Source organism: Melospiza georgiana, chromosome 17 (assembly GCF_028018845.1).
Source record: "Melospiza georgiana isolate bMelGeo1 chromosome 17, bMelGeo1.pri, whole genome shotgun sequence".
Taxonomy (NCBI): Eukaryota; Metazoa; Chordata; class Aves; order Passeriformes; family Passerellidae; genus Melospiza; species Melospiza georgiana.
Window position 1 is genome coordinate 78,390 of NC_080446.1, and position 20,886 is coordinate 99,275.

Consider the following 20,886-nt stretch of genomic DNA (forward strand, 5'->3'; position numbering starts at 1 on the left):
AAATGACTTTTGGTCCTGATGGGATGCAGGCACTTGTCTGACCATATTGTCTATCATAAACCTACTTTTGATGAAAAAAAGATCATATATCTTAAGGAGGATTAATGATATTAGGCTTAAGTTTTGTATGCTCTTCCCTTGTGTTCCCTCCATGGTGTGCTGTGATTATCCTGTTAGTGTTTGTACACTGTTACTTCTAGGCCTCGTCTATATGAGAATCTAACAAGTTTTCATACTGATGAAAGCTCAGGAGTGAGGTTTTGTAGCTTTTTGAACTTCCAATGGACTGTTAGGTACATTAAAAAATATTTACTGGACCTTGAAAAGAGAAGCTATTCTATGCCCAGAGACAATTATTAGTAACCTTTATCCTAATAATTTTGACACTGCCCAAGAATATGAACTTCTGACTGCAGTGAACCTAAACCTAACTTCCCGCACTGTGTGGGATGTACTGTAGAGGACAAATGTGGTGTGGCATTTACTGATCGGAAAACGCATTGCATCCATCACGCTTCATAGCTGATCTTCTGCAACTGCATGACATAAATGCATGACCATGCGCTCCTCAGTTAGTTACTATGTTTTATTTGCTTATCAGATGCTAATACGACAACTTTTCTAGTGCAGACATGGCTGAATATTAACTTTAAAGATCAAACAGTGACTCTCCAGCTCAGTTTTGTTGAATGTTAGATACAGTTCAGTCGGTCGCCTTGTATGGGAACTAAAAAAAAATGCAAGGAAATGTAAGGAAAAAATAGTAATAAAATAAATTTACAGCTCTGTCCTGGCATTTCCACCACTGCGCCATAGAAGAGTACATAAAGTTTGCTTCCCGATGATGTGAAACTGTACAACTGTTTAGGCATTTATCTGTAAACAAGGAAGGAACTGGATCTGAAACCATTATAAATGCTTTTGGTACTTGAAGAGGAAGGATATCATCCCATCTGGTTTTGGTAGTCGTAGACATCTTGTACTAACTTCCAGAATGGTTGCTAATCTTCATAAAATTGCTTCAAATCTTCGAATGTCTATGCTAATGTTGATAGTGTCATTTGGAGAGTTCTGTGGATAAACATTTCTGTTTGAGAAGTGCCATTTGTGTAAAAACTTTCATGAGTAAGACTGATTTTCTGCCTGCCTGAGGAGTCCTTGGGAGCTTTATGTGAGATATGTTGAAAAATGGCTTTTTAGTGGAAGTAAAGATACTGCTTCTTTAATAGAATATTAGAAAAACTAGAAGCATAAGGGTTTTATGCAATGGAAATTCCTTGTAAAGAATAGAAAAGTTTGGACCAAAAAAGAAAAATCCAGAGGGCACTGAGAGGCTTACTTAAAAGCATGACATTTTTTTCTCATAAATGGGCGGGAAAAATGGTAGGAATTAATGTTGTGGTCAGGATTTACATACCCTGTGTCCAGTAAAGGTGGGACTATTGATGTGTGTATGCAAAACCTAAAGCATGCACGATATTAATAAAACATACCTCTTAAATCAGAACCAAAAAGAATGTGGTAATATATCTTAAAATTAAATAAAGTAGGATCAATTGTAATGTTACTTTTATATCCTAGCGGCCCATTATTATAATGGTTTATCTCAGTATGTTATGTACTACATCCCAGTTTATCTCTGGGCTGTAGTATGTAATTCCCTGATGACAGTGTTTTACTGAAACTCATCGCATAATTATGCTAGCATCAATCCAAATACCATGAGCAAAGTCAGTGTTGGTCTGTCACGGTTTTGTTCAGTCAAGCATAATAAAATCTCTCAGGACAGGGATTCCTTAGGCTATCTGAAAGTGGTTCCGGTGTTCAATCACTATTTATAAACAGAAACTTAACTTGTTGCAGGTAGTAAAGCTTGCCTATTGCCCTTTTCCTGTAGGCCTTGGAGGAGACTCTGTGACTCCAATTTCTAATACCTCTCTGGGTGGTACTACTCTGCTTTATGTAGTATTAAGCAAAGATACCAACCTCTGAGCTTTTTCCTTTTTATTACTTCACCTTGCTTAATTTTTAAATAATCGAGCCCGTAAATCTAAGATTTTATTTGACCAGAGGAATGCACAATATCACTTCAGCTTTGTTTGGAGCAGTAAATTGTAGCAGATGCTCTGTGATAACCTGACTGTATTGTGGAAAGATTAATTAACCTGATTTGGGGGGGATTCTCTTCTGTCTTCTCTTCTGTTATTTTGCAATTTCACTGAAGGTACTGTATCTACTAAGCTCTGTTCACTGTGAAGGAAATATGGTACGGAAAATGATAAAGAAATAGAGGAAAGGGGATCCTAATTAATGGAATGCTCAGATCTGTTGGTATAACAGGGGTAGACACTGATTTTGCTTCAAATATTGAATGGTAGGCATTTTTGTTGAACTAAATACCTCTTGCAGCCAAATGAAGTGTACCTGCATATACTCAGACTTAATCAGATTGTAATTACAGCATTGAGATTGAAACATTTCCATATTTCAAGGACAAACTGGCGCCAGTTTAGAACTGGAGCCTTTGTATTAAGTAGCTATAGTTATTCCTTTCAAAGAAATTAATCATAAATAAGCACTGATACTAGTCATGGAAAATGTGAAATTTTGATCTCCTTTCTTCAGTGTCTTATTTTGGTTTTAGTAGTTTCTGATCTTGTACTCTCAAATCTGAGAGTCTAGTTTTGTCAAAGACTCATTAACTTCATTTACCGGCCTTTAATTATTATTAGATCAGCAAATACCAAAATCTAATCTTAAAGACAAAGAGGATGTGTGTTTTTCAATAAATTTTTAAAAGAATCTATTTTAGCAGCATGACAGAAAAAGATACTAAGTAGGAGTCTCAAAAGCATTCTTAAGACACCAGGCATTTATCTGCCCTTAAAGCCAGTTTGTGTGGATCTGAGTAGATTCACACAGTATGAGACCCTGTAATGGAGAGATGCCTTCCTGCCTACCTTCTGCCCACAGCAATCAAACACTTTTTCAGAATATGAATCTACATTTTTCTAAATGTCATGTTTCTGGTGTAAAATAATATATTTGCTGACGTTATTTCTGTAACTTACTTCTCGTGCAAACACATTAATAAATGTTCATAAGTACTGTATCTGCTGACTAGCAAAATGTGCCAATGGCAAGGCGATGTGATTTATGGAGTACATTTCTTTCATGCTCATGGGCCCACCCTTATTGATGGGTGTGAATATATTCGTTGTGATCTGTCATAATCAAGACAGTATGTATCACTGTTGTTTACTCTCCGTTGGAAAATGCCCATGTGTTCTGATTTGAATGTCACTGGAGCTCTCTAAGTACCCATTCTGGGCAAAGGCCAAGTTAACATACAGGTCCTCGACAGACTTTTGATCTTGATTTATGACATGATTATCTATTACTATGTGGTGAATTGGAAGTGATTGCTGTGTTACTGCTCATGAGACTTTGTGTGAGACTGGACCCATCAGGTCACAGAAAAGACTACTAATAGCCTTATTTGTCTGTTGCATCATCTGTGCACTGCACTGTTTCAGGAATCTGCTTAAATTAAGAATATGCAACAAGGATTAAAGAAATCTCGAGAGGTGGAGCTGACAATACTATTTGAAGTTTTTTGAATGACCTCACATCCTTAGTATTTTCAGTGTAAGTTTCTGTATGTCTTTAAAAAGCTTATGGAAAAAATAGTATAATGTGCCATAAGGAAATTTCTACTCTGTTTGCCAGCAAGGTAGTTATCAAGCAGGGCGCTGCCTTGGCTGCTAAACTGAGTGTGCCTTCTACACGGATTACTTGCTGGAGGGGCAGGAAAGTGGGTTTCTAGCACTGTTGGATGAGATCTCCAGCTACTGTTCTAAATGAAATCTTGAATTAGGAGGGAGGTAAGGGTGGCCTTTGCTAAGCCCTTGATCCTGCTGCTGCCTCATGCTTTGTGGATGCTGTGTATGGGTGAGGCAGTATAACCTAGAAAAATGTCCCTGTTCACTAGCTGCTGTGCTGCCAGACACTTTAACTGCTTTGTTGGTGGTTTGCAGAGAAGTTGCTCTTGGTCCTGGTAGTATAGTGATAAAGCGTGTTCTGTTGCGTCAGCATGGAGAAGCTGTGCAGCAACAGAGCTAACTTGGTTAGATAAAATACATGAGGATCTTGGCCACTGGTTTAAAACAAAACTAAGTATGTTAGAGTACTTTAAATAAGGCACTTGCCAGCTATACAGATATCTTAATTGGAGCAGCAAGATAAAGTTCAGTTTGTTTAGACATTCGACCAGTTTCTCTTCCAAAGTTTTAATTTCTTGGACTGACTAAAAGGTTACACTTTGTTCAATAGAAGTCTACTCATTTTTCAAACATTCGAACGAAAAAGTAGTTCTGAGGTGTATGTCAGAGACAGGCATTAAAGAATTAGGACAGGCTGCCGTGATGGAAAATGTTAGGCATCCTTAACCACAGATGTAGTTGTGCCTGCACAGGCACTGATATGCTGTAGTTTATTTTTCTATTTTAGGCAAAGATGCCCACCCAAAATTAGCAAGGTTCCTTTCTTTTTACTGCACCAATATGTCAAATCTAAGTTTCATTCAGTAGATCGTCCTAATTTCAGTCTCAATCAACAGATGAAACATCTGTTGCAATGCTGGGGTGTATCAAGGCTGTTTTATTAAAGATGAAGTATATTAAGTTGAGGGTGAGTGTGTGTATGTCTGTGTGTCCCCAGATATCCTTGTGGAAATGTCTGTTGATGTACGGTTTTAAATGTTTTTCAGCAATAGAGTCCTTCCACCCTGCTGCCAATCTGGTGCTACAGATTGTAGAAAAAACAAAAATAATACTTTTTCTGTTTGATAGGGTCTTATTTTCACGACCTGTTAGTTTTAACAGGGAAGGGCAAACTACATCTGATTGGCCTCATGCATAATGCAAATGTGGCATGTTTTAAAAGCAATCTATTTTAAAATATCTTTACAGGGCTTAAAACATTTTTATACATTACAGGTGAACACGGTTTACTTCTAATTGTTTTTGTAAGCTAGGTACAGTCTTCAGAAACTGCAAAAATGCATGCTGTAGACTTCTGTAAAGAGCTTGCATGCTTTCCCAAAATGTATTTTTCCTAAATGACTTCAGAATAGGACAATGTACGTTGGGTGGAGCTGCACAGTCTCAGTAAAACTGAGACATGCCGTTAATTCAAGGACAGTCTCTTACTAGCTTCATGAACTGCATGATTAAGCAAAGAAAGAAAAGAAAAAAGAAAACTAAAAGGTATATTTTTAAGGAAATTGTATAGAGTTTAGTAAAGGGTTTGCAGAATTAGTAATTTTTTGCAGGTTCGGTGGTGCATCATTGTGTATCTTGTTTGCTTGGAACAGTAATTATACAGACTCAGACTTCAATTATTATTTTACTTATGTAGTGATGTAGTAAAAAATTCCAAATTTTACTTGACTTTAGTAATTGGTATATTTTTGGAGACAGTGCTAGCAACTGTCAGTATTGTCTTCCCATCCCCCCCCGCTTTTGAGTCTAGTTTGCTTGCAGCTGCAGTAGTAGGCATCCTTCTTTCAGGAAGTGACCTTGACTTGTATTAATCAAATTCAGAAAACACAGCAAAACTTCTTGGTAACATGCTGACTTGATATAAAATTTTATAGTATCCATTTTCTTCTAAAATGAGGCCATCGTACAAAAAGGGCATTCATTTATGATACCTTACTGTAAAATAATTTTTCTAAAATGATGCAGTAATCAGAGAAGGCAAAACAACAAAACCAAGCTGCACTTTTTACTGAGAAGAATGTACTGAGAGTTTTTAATAAAAGTAACAAAGTCTTAAATTAGTATTGGCAAAACTGTCCTAATCTAGCTAAGCTGTGAAAATACAGTATTATTTGATAGCATTTTCTGTGGTGTCTTTCCATTTTTGAACTACAGTAGGAAAGCTTGGTAGTAGGGCATGAACTCAGTCACCTAAGATCTTATGATGGCTTCAACTTTCTGACTTTGTGTTTTAATCTCTTCCTGCATCTTTTATTAGCGTCTCACAAGGCATAGCACTTAACCTCATAGTAGCTGCATTAAGCTGCTGCTGTGCCTATTTGCATAGATTATGAAAGTAATCTACCTGTGAGGGTTCAAGAAATCACTGTTTGACCTTGTCCACCAGCTGGAAATTGGTTTTCTTTGGCTGCTCTGGAGTGGCTGACTATACCTGAAGCAGGTTTTAAGAGGCTTCGCGTTACTATCTTATTGCCAAAAACTGTTTTGTCAATTGAGTCGCAGAAGTATGATTTGCAAAAGTATGATTTACATCAGTTTGACTGGAACTGTTTTCAGCTGGCATAGCTGTTTTGTAAGAGTCTTCATCCATTTTCTGGACCTGTATAGAGGTCTGAGACCAGAGTATCTTTCACCATTACAAAGTGCACTAAAGCCTTTAACATTCTGGGTAAGATAATTTACTGATTTTGAAACTGCATGTTGATGGAAAATTAGTAATAGCTGCCAACTGACTAATGTTTTTTTCCACCTTAGGTTGTCATGTGCATTATCTTAAACCATCTACCTTGGCTTCAGGGTTTGGAAAACTGAGTTGTGTTTTCACCCGCATCCTTACCATGAACCTTTTCTCTATGTCGATGGCATATTTACTCATTTTACCTCTTCACAGTATATTCAGATTCTTGTCAACCTTTCTGCACTGTGTTGGAGATCAGACTATGCCAAAACACATGCCTCCAAATGTTTCTCAATTTGACTGCCTCCTGTTTTGAAATGGTTAATTCCATGTGTTTTACTCTGCAAATGTGTGTGATGACTTGCCATTCTACTTGGTATCAAATCAGAGCTGCTACAATCTCTAAGGAAGCCTATGCATTTCTGCTGTATGGAATCATACTCTTAGGTTACAAATTCTAAAGAATTTGCTTGAACTACATGCTTTACATACTTCCCTTCATGCTGTCTTGTATTATGGCATCTGTTGCTGCACTGAACTGAACATCTTCACAGGAGCTTTAGTCCTCTTTGCAAGACCGATGAAGGGGTGATAAATCTGTTGCTCAAGCATAGCTGGACATTTGATTTTTTTTTCAAGTTCAAATGCCAAAACACGATCATAGATCGTGTCTTTCAGATTTGCTGCCATCAGCATTTTCACCAATCTCCCAGAGAAAAACCTGGTGGCAGCACAGATTTTGGGGTACCCCTTCATGGATTGATTCACCTGGGTCTGTAGTTCCTGGGGTGAAAACTGCTTTGTTAGTGATGATACAGTGGAACAAGAAGCCTGTTTCGTGTTTGTGCTCTAGTTCTGTAATAACATGAGTGAATATGCATCTTTCTTTTTCAGTGCTAAACCCAGACAATCTATTACAAATCTCATGCCCAGAGCATTTTTTACTTTTTTGTAAAGTTTTTTGTTTTCTTTTGCTTTTGTTTGTTCTCCTTTGCAAGATTTTGAATTCCTGAGGATTTTTGTAGCTAAGAGCCATGACTTCAATGTCCATCCTTCAGGGAGCAGATGATGTCCTGTTTTGTAGTCAACATCTAGAAGCAGGCTATTATGACTGGTACTGTGAGGACTGGGCAGCAGTACTTCTTGGGCTGCCTGGCCTTATGCCCACAGTACCGTGGATTCCTTGTTTTTCGTGAAGCAAAGTAAATTACTGCAGCTCTGGACTGCGCATTCAGAATCTTTTCTGACAGTTTTGTGTCGATGCTCCCCCTCCCCTTTCTCAAGGTCGTTCCTGTTTGCTGGCACAAACAGGCGGCTCGTAGCTGTAAGACCTCCAGAGTTAAGTGATGCTTTGATAATGCCTACTATCAGTTCTAGCCCTTTGCTTAGTGCCATGGTTTTCAGCTAAAGCGGGGGAAGGGGGTCCTACTTCTGCAGGTCTCAACTTCTGCCTCGCCGCTATACTGCTTCGGACGACTCCCCTTTCCTTTTATTTCCGTGCTGAAAGCAATTCTCAGTCCGGAGGAGGCTGCTGGGCGTTCTGCTGCTCGTTCGAAGGGAGGGGAAAGGGAGGAGAGGCCCTTCTCCCTTACTGTCTGCTCCCTGACAGGGGCGGGCCGGGCCGCAAGGAGTTAAGGGCCGCTGCCGCCCGCGGTTCTGTCTGGAGCCGCCGCACGCTCATTGGTTGCAAAAAGGTGAAATTGAAACCACAGTAAACTTTTGACCCTGTAGCAGTTCTTGTGGAACGCCTTCCCCTTGCCAAGAGCTGAAGGCTTCTTCCCCCCCCCGCCCCCCGCCCGCTTCCCCCTTTTTCCTGTATTTTTTTTTTTTCTCGGTGATCATGCTGTGCTGCATGCAGTCTCCCCGAGGGGAGGGGGAGGACGAGAACAAGCGAGTAGTTTGCTTGTGTGCCGCTAACGGCGAAGCTGGAATTTGCCTTAAAGGCTACTACCAGCTATCTTCTGAAAGTCCCGTCGCTACACGAGTAGGAATCAGTTGGGGTTTTTTTTCCAGTTTCCAACATGTTTCTGTATGGTTGAAGAAAAAACTACCCAACTACAAGCAACCTACAAACTGATGCTGACCATCGGGGCTAATTAGAAAGTGGGAAAGGGAGGATGAGTCACCCGGTACGATGGTTTCAGCGAGCTTAGTAAACACTATCAAATTTTTTAAAAGATTGAGGTGGTGTCTCCTTACTGAAATCCTACGTTGGAATATCTCAATATTGCAACTTAGTTTATATGTCTGTGAATTGAATACATATTTACCTAACTCCTTTTCTATTCTGCATCTCCCTTAAACAAGAAAGCCTCCAACAACTCAGTCTGAGACAAGAAGTGTCAGCTGAACTTCACTGCCAAATTGCAAAGTGTCGGAGGCCTAGAGTAGCCAATGCTAGGAATTTTTATTTAGAGTGTGACTCCAGCAAATTCTGGACCGAATTAACGCGTGTGTCATTTTCATACTCTGCAGATTTTACCACAAACCTGAAATATCTGTGGCCGGGAAAATTCACCTTCCCCTTTGTAGCTTTGCCAAATCAGACAAGTTATAGCAGCATTACATTTTCAATGAAGTATGAACACGACATTTAGTTATTTCACATTTCTTTCCCCTTAAATGCGTGTCTTGTCACTGACAAAAGAATCACTGCCTTGATTACTGCATCAGTTTCCATTTCCTCCCTCACTGGCTCATAGGCGCAGGTATGGCCACCTGTTCTTGCTGGAATATTAAATTTACTGAATGTTAAGTGCCACTTAATCAAGGAGTTTACTCAGCACCTTACCTAGAGATAACATTCAAAACTCTTTCTCAACAAAGAAACCTGATGCCTGACTACTTCAGTCTGTTGTTTCCACATCTCTCCTGTCTTGTTCTTGCAAATAGTTTCATCGGATTTATATAGCGTGTTAATTTTCCTAATTAGAGATTAGGCTGAGGAGGTACCCACAACTGCTGTGATTTGGACTCTTTAAAAATTAAGTTCTGTAAGCAGTTTAGTGGTAAGAAGTGTTTACTTTACAGCGGTGTTAGTAGAGTAGGACAGAACTGTGGTGGTTCCGTGTGAGCTGTTCTTGTAGTGCTGCTTTGTTCTTAAGGCAGCTTTTTCTGGGAATTGAGGGAGTCTCCAGAAGCATTGCCAGCAACATCGAGGGAACGATGAATATTAAATGATTAATAGCGGACCCTCTGTACCCTCATGTGTGCAATTCTCCTTGCAATTGCAAAAGAAACGTGCCCTGACATTGATCGTTTGTGGCCTCCCTGTTTATTCCAGCTAGTGTACCTAAGCAGCAGCTATTATACAGTTTCTTTTTCCCCACTCCCTGTAATTTGTTGTTCTCTCCTTCCTGTGCCTGTGCACATCCTGTCTGATTCTCATTGTCTGTTTCATGGCAGCTCTCCTGCCTTCACAGTGGAGCTGCACATCATGTTGCCTATCACAGTAAAATGGAATAAATGCTCTTCTAAAGGAGAGTGAATAACAACTGTCACAAATTAGGAATCAATTCTGAACTCTATTTCTGAAGCATAATTTAATGTGTCTTAGACTTCTCTTGCACACTTGCATGGTGGCATTGTGATAACATTATGTGTACATGCCTTTTAGTGGTAAAAATCCGTGAACTCTAAAATTGTTGCTGCAGATGCCAGCAGAAGGGCGGGAAACTAGCAAAAAAAGTAACGCTGATACTGAAGCTGCAGAAGTACAAATTTCGTTAGCCCTATAAATCTTATAACTTCAAAGGACTCCACTGGGGAGAGTGGTTTTGAAGGTCATTATTGAGAGTTAACTGCTAATAATGAAAAATCACTAGTGTAACCGTTTCCTGTAATGAATATGGCTGAAAAGAAGGGAGTCACGGATACTGTGAAGACATTTTGTAACCAAAAAGCATTAAATGAGCCGTCACAAACAGAAAATATGTGTCAGCATTCTCTACTGCTTTATTCTATGTGTTTATTCAGAGAAGATCTTCATGTTGGTTTCATCTCCCCACATTCCAAAATAGGGTCTTGCCAGCTGCTTTGGAGCTGCCCTATTAGAATTTTCTCCCCCACCAAGGTTTCCACATGATGAATGAGAAATTTAAAGAGAAGTTCCTGCCATGGTGTTTTCATCTATTTTTTCCCTGTCTAGAGTAAGCAGCTTTCTATCTAGAAAGCAATTTTCTATCTGCTTTCTTCTATAAAAAGAATGGAAAGGTGATTTAGAGGAGATACTAGGGCACAGCTTCTCAGTTTGGAAAATTATTATATGTTCCAAAACTCATCAGAGCTACTATTGTGTGCTTCAGACTTCTGCTGGTTTATTAAAGCTTGGTAGTTTCCCCTAGATCAGCTCCTCACTGTCATGCTGGCATAAATGATGCTGGAAAAGAGTAGACATGTAGTAGTTGGACCTCAGATTTTTTTCTAGGTTTTAAAACATTACCATTTTATGTGTCTTTTCTGCTTTTATATCCGTTTCAGTTGGTGGTGAAACTTACTACCTGCAGTGTGATGGTTTAATTGTGAGATGCAATAAGTGGCTTTTTCTTGGCTTCTTCTTCAATAGGTTTGTCTCAAAACTGTCCTGTCCACATCCTTGTTGCAGCTTTTCAGTGATGAGTGAGCACTTGGTCTTCTGCAGCAGTAATGTCTTGGGTTTCTGGATTTGAAATGCTTTTTTAAAGAGCATGTTTATAGCAACAACTTACTGAAAGACATTTAAAAAAAAAAATATCTATTGATTTTTGTACCTCCTCTGCCAATATAATAATTTTTCTGAGTTCTCTTGTGATATCATCAGGATGCAACATGAATAGACGCAAGAAATTTTAAGCTGTAGACGTATGAATTCCCTTGAGGACACATGTCCATACATACAGTCTTGTTTTTCAGGAATCACTGAGAATTTTTTTTTTTTTACTTTAATGTACAAACTAGTTTGTAGAAAGAAAAGTTCTGATAGAAAAGTGGTGTGATCTTGGTGAAGCAGACCTCCTGCTGCAAGTTGTGTTCCACCTGCACTTCGTTGAAAAATGTGATAAAAATGAGGATTGGCTGCTATAGCTGAAAGGACTTTATGCATTTATAACTCTGTAGGTTGCATTATCTATGTAAATGTGTGTGAGCTAGGGTGGGTTGATGTGCCCTGATAATCAGGTTGTTCCTAATTTGTGTTACAGGCTCAGGTTTTTTGATCTCTCAGGCAGTAGGGACAGTAAACAGTAGCTTTGCCTACTGATTTCTGCTGAAGTACCAGACCAGGATATTTACTCTGCTGACTTTTTAGAAGAGTGTGCTTTGTTTCCAGCAGTTTTAAACTGATTTCTCTCAACTTTCCTTTTGATGTTTCTTGTGTGTGTGTGTGTGTGTGTGTGTGTGTGTGTGTGTGTGTGTGTGTGTATATCGTGCTTGTGATAGTCAATATAATGTATCAGGTAATTTATCACAGCAGTAAATGAACTATAAATAGGAGAGAGACAGTATTACTGAACTGATACAAGAAAAGAAAAAAGAATCAGCTGAAGTGGTCCATAACTGTTGCATCCATTTGTTTGTGGTGTGTAGTTGTGCTTACAATAGTCTGCTGAAGACTTAGACAAGAGAAGGACTCAACTTTACAGTTTGTGGTATCAAAAATTCCTCATGCTATGTCATGGCACAATGCCCATTTTTCGCTCTGTCCAATCAGATGGCAGCTGGAAAGGCATGGTTTTCTTCAAGATAAGTAAATGAAAAGCACGGGCCAATGTAGTTGCTGTACTAATGCTCTTGCCCTTAAAGTAGGCAGTTTTTGTTCTCAAGGTACAAATAGGGAATGTCCAGAGAAATTACAGTTCTGACAAATATAAATAAATTCAGAGCAAAAATTATATGCTAGCAAAACCAGTATGTCTTCTATCTTGTTGGCTCCACATGCTATAACAGTCTTTTGTTGATGATACTGTGAAAATACAGGGCAAGTATTTTTCATTTTGGATATTACTACTGAAATACGTTTTCATTTCTAGCACTATACCAGACAACTGCAGACATTCATAAACCTCAGAGCTCTGACGTGATAGAAATTTGGAAAATAAGTGATGTTTATCTAATTTTTTTTTCTAGTGATAAGTTTGTTCTGTCCTAGAAAAATACAGAATTGAAAGTGGATATAAGAACAACATTTTTTTCTTTCAGGTTGCATTTGACTTGGTTTGAAGTTGACTATGTCCGTTCTGGTAGAAAGTGTATATTAGAGGATTAGATGTAACTTGATGAAAGATTTTTAGGAAAGCTTCCATTAATTTCAGTCATGATATTTGTGTAAAAATATCCTATTTGGAAGTTAAAATTTGAAAATAGTAAACTTTCGACCTTGGGTAAATGTTGCCTTGTATAATGCAATATATTCAGCCAGTAAAGTAAAAATTGCATTTTACTGGGCTCTAGCTTGTGGAAAACATAGTGCGTATTGGTTGGCAATGCCTGACAGCTGATATTTATCAAGGCTAACATGAACTTTACTCATTCTTACATTTTCAAGCAGCTTTCAAAGCTCTGCATCTATACAAACGTTCACATGAACTTTACTCAATCTTGTATTTTTAAGCAGCTTTCAGAGTTTAACATGTGTACACATGTTCAGCCTGTCTTGTTGCTTTTATCATTTTGTTCTAGAGATGTTAGGGTTAGGGTTAGCACAGTGGTGTATCAATACTCTTACTAAGATGAGAATACACCCATAATGATTTTCATTTCTCAAATTTAGTCACAATATAAGCATTTTGTAAACTAGCACTATAATGTAAAAATGTAAGAGTAATGTTTAAAGATCAAAAATATTTTTTAACTATTAAATGTTTTAGTGGACTTCAGACTTTCAGTACATGGGATTATATTAAATATGCAATATACTCTTGGAAGCATACATTTCCTAGAAATCATAAAATTAAATATAGTTAAAGTGCAGTTGCTTAGTAGAATAAATGCTAAAGCTTTTCTTTAGGTAAATGAAAACGCATGTCAGAGAGAAGATACATTTTCTTTCCAGGGATGACCAATTTTTCTGGGAGCCATTTTGGTGTTGTGGTTAAACAGTTCATGTTCATTGGCTGAATAATAAAAAAACTTGTCCTCCTTGCTTTAGATGTCATAAAGAATTATGAGATTGTTTTGGAATGTTAAAAGCACGGAATGTAATTATTCTTGTCTAATAGTCCTCTTGAAGAGAAAAATGTCTGGAAGAAATTATTATTTTCATGTTTTTCAGATTTTCTGTCAGTCCACATAGCTTGCTGGTCTTTTAGACTTACAGTTTCCTTCAGTAACTTAGACTTACAGTTACTTCAGTAACTCAGTGTTGAGGTAGACAGATCACAAATGTTGGCTGCCAAGTAACTCAAGACTGATGGGGCCTTAAAACTGGAATGGATGAATATGATTATGATCATCATAATTTTAACTACTGATCAATGGTGAAAGATACACATATTTTCCTCCTTACTAATATGCTTAATAAAAATGTCATACTTATTTTATTTACTAGTATTCATACTAACCCTTTCAACCTGGAAGACACTTCAAATGACATAAGAAATCATTTTCATTTTTCTTTATTTATATTAGGAAATAATTTTCTTTCTTCTTTAACTAATATCCAAATTGCCAAAGATGAAAGATAAATTAGTGTCTGAAGCCAGTCTGGAATTCAGAGTTTGCTGGACCACTTTGTTAAAAATTCAAGGTTAAAGATGGGATTTCTTTGCTCCCGTTAGGAACCAGCAGGGTTTTAAACCTGTGCATTTTCTGTGTTGTTTTGGATTGAAAAAGGTAAAGGCCAACATGAAGAAATTTTCACAGCTACATCTTTATTCTCTCTGAGTGTCCAGTTTATGCCTTTGTCCACTGTCTCCCTTGCTGGCTTCTTGTTAATGATGTGCTACTCAAGCATTTTTTTTATAATCACCTGTAGTTCAGTGCAAGGTGCAGTCTTCTCGTTTTTTAGTCCTGTACTTCCTGTTTCAATTCATTTTCAGTTCTTCTCATGTAAACAAGCTTTCCACTTCTTGAATGCTAACCTTTTCCCTGTGGCATCCCCTTTAACTTTCTCACAGAGCCATGTAGGTATTTTTTGATATTTTTGTTCTCTGTTCCAAAGGCTATTTAGGTGTAACAGCTATTATCCAGGATTCACTTGAGAGGCAGCATAATCTCTCCCTCTCTCTCTCTCTCTCTCTCTCTGTTGTTATTACGATACAGTCGTAAGAGGGCCTGTGTAATCACTTTTCTGTCTTGAGGGAATGTGTGGTGATGTCCTCACATACGTCTAGAGATGTGTAAATTAATATTCCACACTGCTTCTAGGCTGCATGTTGTTTTGTTAAACACAACTAACCTCAAATGACAATTATACCATCTTTCACAATTCCTTTGATTTGTGTGCACAAGCAGTAACTGATTCATTTGCTGCCTTCCTTTTCCTTTTTATTTTCCTGTTAAAACTGTTTGATGAGATACCTGGTTTTAATAGTTTGAACTGGAGCTACAGATGATGTGATGTAATGAAGAAATGAATACCACATTGTAATGTGCTAGAAGTGTTAGAATATATGTCTCGTGCAGTGTATGTCTGTTTAATGAGGGAAAGTCTATTCACGTTTTCTTTTCCTGTTTCTGTGTCTGAGTTTGTTTCATGACTCCTGCCTGATTCATCTAAAATTTGAAATCAGCAGAGAGATCCAGCAAGAAACAGACTAATTTAGTTATACCACATGAGGTTTCCTGACTGCATTTTACAAAATTATTCACATCTTCGTGTTACAAACAAAAAAGACTTGCAAGCCTTCGTCCCCCACACCCTCCAGTATAGCTGTATAAAGCCTCTATGGTCTCTATTCATATTGAGATGTCAGAGATGTGTCCACTTTTCTGGGTTCTTTTCTCACATGAAACACTAATGACCATTCCTCCTTTGATTCCTTTCTCAGGCAAATTGGCATAGGCTATACAAAATGAAATTTAGGTCACAAATTACTTTAAAATTATTCTACTTGAATGAATGGAAGATTTAGCTGCTGATATTTGTATATACTGGAAATCTATGGCAAAATATGGCAGAAGATGGTTGTCATAAAAATATCACCAAAGGAGTGTGCGGTTTTAGTGTGAAATGTAAGTGTGCAGTTGAGTTTTAAAGATGAATTTATGCTATCCTGAAGATTAAAGGCAGGTGTGTTCACCTGCCCTGTTAAAACAACTAGGAGCATTAGGAATAACTAATTTTAAATAAATACTTTTAATTCTATGTATTTTAATTTCAATATTACAGGGGATCTGCTTTTCTGTCATGTGTTTTGTTTGCTGTTAACATGGTCCTTTTTCTGTTGCTCTAACTCGCAAACCGGGATGAGTAGGAAACAAATTAACAAGTAATGACAGTCCAAAAATAGATCTGCATGCATTATTTATCAGAGGAACAGGAGATGAACGCCAAGCATCTTCCACCTCTGACCATCTCTTAACTAGAAGTGTCCTGCCGTATTAATAAATGCAAAGTGAAAAAGGTTCAAGTTAATTGTCATGTCTGAGAAAAAGCCCAAGAGTGCATGGTGTTTACTAAACATAAGCACTGCAGGAGAATTGGTAAATGAAACCTGGCAAGGTCTGAAAAATCAGTCTCCCTAAGATAGAATGTTTAATATAAAATGAATGTGTATGAAATTAAGAATATTTAACATGTTGCAACAAGGTGCCTTTCACTAGCATTAGAGATGGCACTTTTTTTTAACTGAAATCCTGATTCAGTGAAGTCTCTGAATCATTTATACCTAGTAAATCCCTTTTTGGAATGTGAGAGGGAGAAAGGGTAGAGAATGATCAAATGCCTGTGTTTTGGAATAGTATTTTATTAGTTACTGTACTGGTGGGGGAAGTGCTGGATAAGCACTCCACTGGATAAGTGATGTATCAGTACAACAAATATATTTTCCTGTTTGCTTCATAATATAGGTATAGGTGCTTTTTATCTTAAAAGGTAATGAAAGACTTTTTAGTATAAACTAGTTACATGAAAACCTCTTTATTTACTCAGTGTACATGAGTGTCTGTTTCAGTGGTTTGTTTCATTGCACTTTGAGATTCACAAAGCTGTAGTAAAGATTCACTGGCATTTTTATCTGCTGCATTTGCTCCTTCCCCAGAGGTTTAAAAGTATGTTGGTCTTATGCACTCTAATTTAAAGTGTATTGTATTTGGGTTCTTTTTTTAAAAAGGCACAGTAATTATCTCTGAAACATTTAAGGAAGATTGCAAGTGCTGCCCTTTTTATGTCTTATTTTAAAAAGTAACTATCATGTTCACCATATCTGGCACATTATATATAGGTATATTTTTAACCTGAACACATTGTAGTGTGTTCTGTCTTTAGGTGTCTGTCATATTGTTGTTATCTGTGCCACAGGTAACAATAAGACTTGTCACTTAGCCATCTCATCTGGACTTTAATGTAATGATCTTTCTTTATGTCTTTTACAAATTTGATCAAAAAACCTACCGTGTGTAAACTTTGATTTGATAGCCAGGATGTGTTATATGCTAAAGTTCTACATGGTGTGAATTGGTTATCTTTGTAGCTCGTCCTGAGAGTGGGTAAATTAGTCAAAGGTCGGTATGTTGAACCCATTGAGATCAAAACATGCTGAATGATGTTTTTGTTCGAGCACTCTTGGGTTTTGGTTGAGCAGGCTTTAGACAGGAAATTGTATGCTCACGTGTTGAAAGTTGTACTGATGTGAAATCCGATGGGGAAGCTGACTGCACAGCCCCAAATGCCAAGTGCTTAGTGCATGGCTGTGCTTTGATATAAGCACCCTAATAACATAAACTAATTCATGTGAAGTGGAACAGACCACAGTGTTAAAATAAAATATTTTTAAAATTTAAGATGTTAAGCTGTTGGCTAATACCTCTGTATTTAGAAGAGGAGCGTGTGGGTTTAGTGTAGGGACAAGAGTTGAATGGTTTACTGTTCGATGTATAGCAGAGGTGACAGTTACATGAAGTTACATATCATATATTATTTTTGTTTTACAGGATGTGACTTAAAATGAATTCTGATTCTGAAGGTCCTCTGAAAAATATGCAGTGCTTGAATGTTTGCTAAGGACTAGTAAGTGACTGATCTCGTTTTTGGACTATATATACCTGAACATTTTTAAAGCTACAGTTTAGTATATGAGAAGCATGTTCTTAAAAAAAGAAAAGGATGGGAGGGAAGAAAGAAGAAAAAAACCCAACCCAAACCAAAAACCTTACTGCACCACTGCCAGAAAGTGAAATTGCTCCTTATATTCTTGTGGATTCCTATGTATGTAAGTGGAAACATCAGTTGTTTCTGTGGTTAGTCTTAGAACAAAAGAATCTCTGCATAATATCAAGAATATTTTGGATCAGAAGTTTCAATACTTTTGATACTTTTTATTGTGTATTTGAGGGAGATAAAATGTTGAAATAACAAATTTGAACTAAGTATACGGAGTTGCAGAATGGAATATCCTGTAGTTTTATTTATTATCAAAATTTCAATATTGCAATCTGCATCTTGCAAAAATGTGTGACTTATATCTTGTTTTTTAGGAGGGAGGATTCTATTTAATATTCTAACATTGTGTAAAATTCCAGGGCATGCTCATGATTCATTGAAATGAACTTGTTTGGTTTAATTATTTGTAACTGGCTTATTTTGAGTAATGCTAAATTCTGCTTAGTCAATTCCTCAAACAAGAAATCAACTCAGACAGAAGAGCTTCCAAGGATGCAAAATAGCACAAGTATACATACTTAATATAGGAAAAACTTGGTGGTTTCGAAGGATCAACAAAGTATTTAAAATGTTTTCATGCAAAAAAACCCATTATTTAAGAAAATATTTAGGATATGTTTTAAATTAGTATTGTATAGTTGTGCATTTTGCAGGGTAGTCAACTGTTTCAGTGAAACAGATAGAAAAACTAAATCTGAAACATGTAATTGTTGGTATTTTTGGGCCCCTGCTAGGACAAAACCTTCTCACTTGCCATGTCCTGTTTGCTGGATAGATCTTTCATCTACCAGCTACTGAGAGCGGTGGCACAAGGGAATCATGCTTGAGCTGGACAAGGAAATGAGTACATTGAAAGACAAGGTAGCAGAAAGCAATCTAAGGGATATTAAGTAGTAGCTTTCTAAATTCTGTGGGTGTGAGTTGAGTACGATGAGGGAAGAAATAGTTGCATCAAACTGAAAACTTTCTGCTTACTGTGCTTAGTAATTTCAGCATCCTTTTGGCTTGAATGCGCTATAGGAAATGGTCTAAGGAACTTTCCCCATTGCAAACATACTGTATTGTTGGCATGTGCATCGTTTACTTGTTATTTCAGGGTGGAATTCTAGAAGACAATGGATTTTACCCTGTCAAAATACTGAAGCCATGGCAGGTTGGACACTGCTACTCAAAACCATACATGTTTTCTTTAAAATCTATGGTTTTGTTTGGAAGGCTGTACCATACACTGTTGCAATAGATGGATTAGTAATTACTGGAACTATTTTAAATGCCATGTGCAAAACCCAGTACCTTTTTAACAACTCATTTATGCTTTTCACTGAGAAGTGAATAGACATATGAAAAGTGTATGGTACATTGCAAAGGGTGTAGGCATGAGCACCTTAATAATGACTGGTGGTTTTTTTCACCAGAGTTACTGCTGAGCAAGATTATCTTTGTTATTTTCTGTTTTCTTGAATTGAGAAGAATGTAGGAAAATTTAAGATTATACATGCAAAGATGTTGCAAATAATCATGGAAGTTTGGAACTTTTGCTCCAAATATTGCTGCTTTTGGTTCCACACCCCCGGTGGGATTAGGAGCATCATGATGGAGTGGTTCATTATTGCTACAATCAATGGAATTAAACAGTGCCTTGCTTTGAAGACTTTGTTTTGGGTAATTTATACTGATGGAAAATTTAATAGATTTTCTTGCATTTGACCAGTTTTATGTAGTAACTGAGCTACTCAGTCAAATTAAGCTAGCTTTTAGATTTATTTTAATCATGCAAATAACAGAATTTCACTCTAATTCTTTTCTTTAAAAAATACTTCATTTAGGTAGATAATATTGTGTGGTATCACTAGCAGAGAAGTCTTTTTAGCCATCGTTAGTGGTTCATAGGAAAGAAATAGTGTTGTTGCCTCTTATCTCAGAAAGTAAGTTTACAAAGATGCCTGTGTTAATTTATTTTTTTTTTTCTTTTAGTAGTAAAAATGCATAAAAGTTTCAGCTTTTGAAACCTGTGTTTCAGAGCTGTGTTTTGAAATAATTAACTTCAGGAAAACTCCCCAAACCCCCAAAATAGCCTTCCTTTTGTAAAAATTTTTTAGCCCATTAGAAATTACAGGTTCAGCTTCCGTGAAGAAATAGAACACCTGGTACTTTCAAAAGTGGTGATTTCTTTCATTAACTCACTGAGGAGTTAATAATGAAAGAAATTGCTTCTTTTGCAAATACTTCCTGTAGCTGGGAAATTAGTTTTACTGTTAAGAATTTGTACTGTAAATCCATCTGTTTTGGGAAGCAGCCTCTGTAATTTCCTTAGCTAAACAGTTACAGAATTGTTCTAGGCGTGGCCTGCCTGCGCAGCTTGTAATGATATTCTTAGCGAAGGGAAAATGCATGTGCAGCAATTCTGCAGCTTCAAGCCTGAACAAACTACCACCAGTTACTTGGGTGTAAGAATAGGAAAACAGTCTATGCAAATTACTGATTTTTTTTCTTCGTTGTCCAAGCTCCTATATTTATCATGTTTCTGAGACAAATTGTAGTAATTTTTGGTTTTCTATTCAATTACGTTGTGAGTTATCTCTCAGTACAAGTAGATATTAAACCAGAAAGGACATTTCTATTTTAAATCATTTAAAACAACATGTAACCTTCAAAATTATGTTATTGTGAAATGTCTATCCTAGTTCAAATTTTCAACTGCTTAATGTGTTTCAAATGCTTCCTTCTCTTAAGCAGAATTTACTCTTGGATTCAGACATACTTGCTTTGTCCACATCCTTCCTGAGTTAGCCTTAAGACTTACATTTTAAGCTCTTCCTTTCTCTTTCCACATTAGCTCTTAAACCTTCCATTCCTACTGTACTCAGCCTGTAAATGTAGTTAGAGAGGGAGCGAGGGAAGCAGCAATCCTGTAAGTGTGTGCAGGTGTCACCTACAGCATGCCTGAAGATGCAGCTTCAGCTGTGAGGTCAACATAAGACCTTGAGTCATATGTAATGCTGAGTACCAGCTTCAGATAATCAACTGCTTTTTGCATGATCATAAACTGGTTTTGGAATCTCTTTTTTCCAGCTGCTTTCTTGTTCAAATGAGTAGTTTTTCATTCAGCTGAATGACGCTAATTGAAGGTA

General features: G+C 37.2%; 1 protein-coding gene across 7 annotated transcripts in view; it reads left to right on the top strand.

Annotated features, from left to right (window-relative positions):
• Window positions 1-20,886, top strand: part of NCOA3 (nuclear receptor coactivator 3) — a 104,834-nt gene that overhangs the window by 8,098 nt on the left and 75,850 nt on the right. For 6 of the 7 annotated variants that reach the window (XM_058036107.1, XM_058036104.1, XM_058036105.1 and 3 more), the window contains exon 3: window positions 17,527-17,602. The gene's annotated coding sequence lies outside the window, so the exon portion shown is untranslated. The other variant, XM_058036102.1, reaches the window with a different exon arrangement.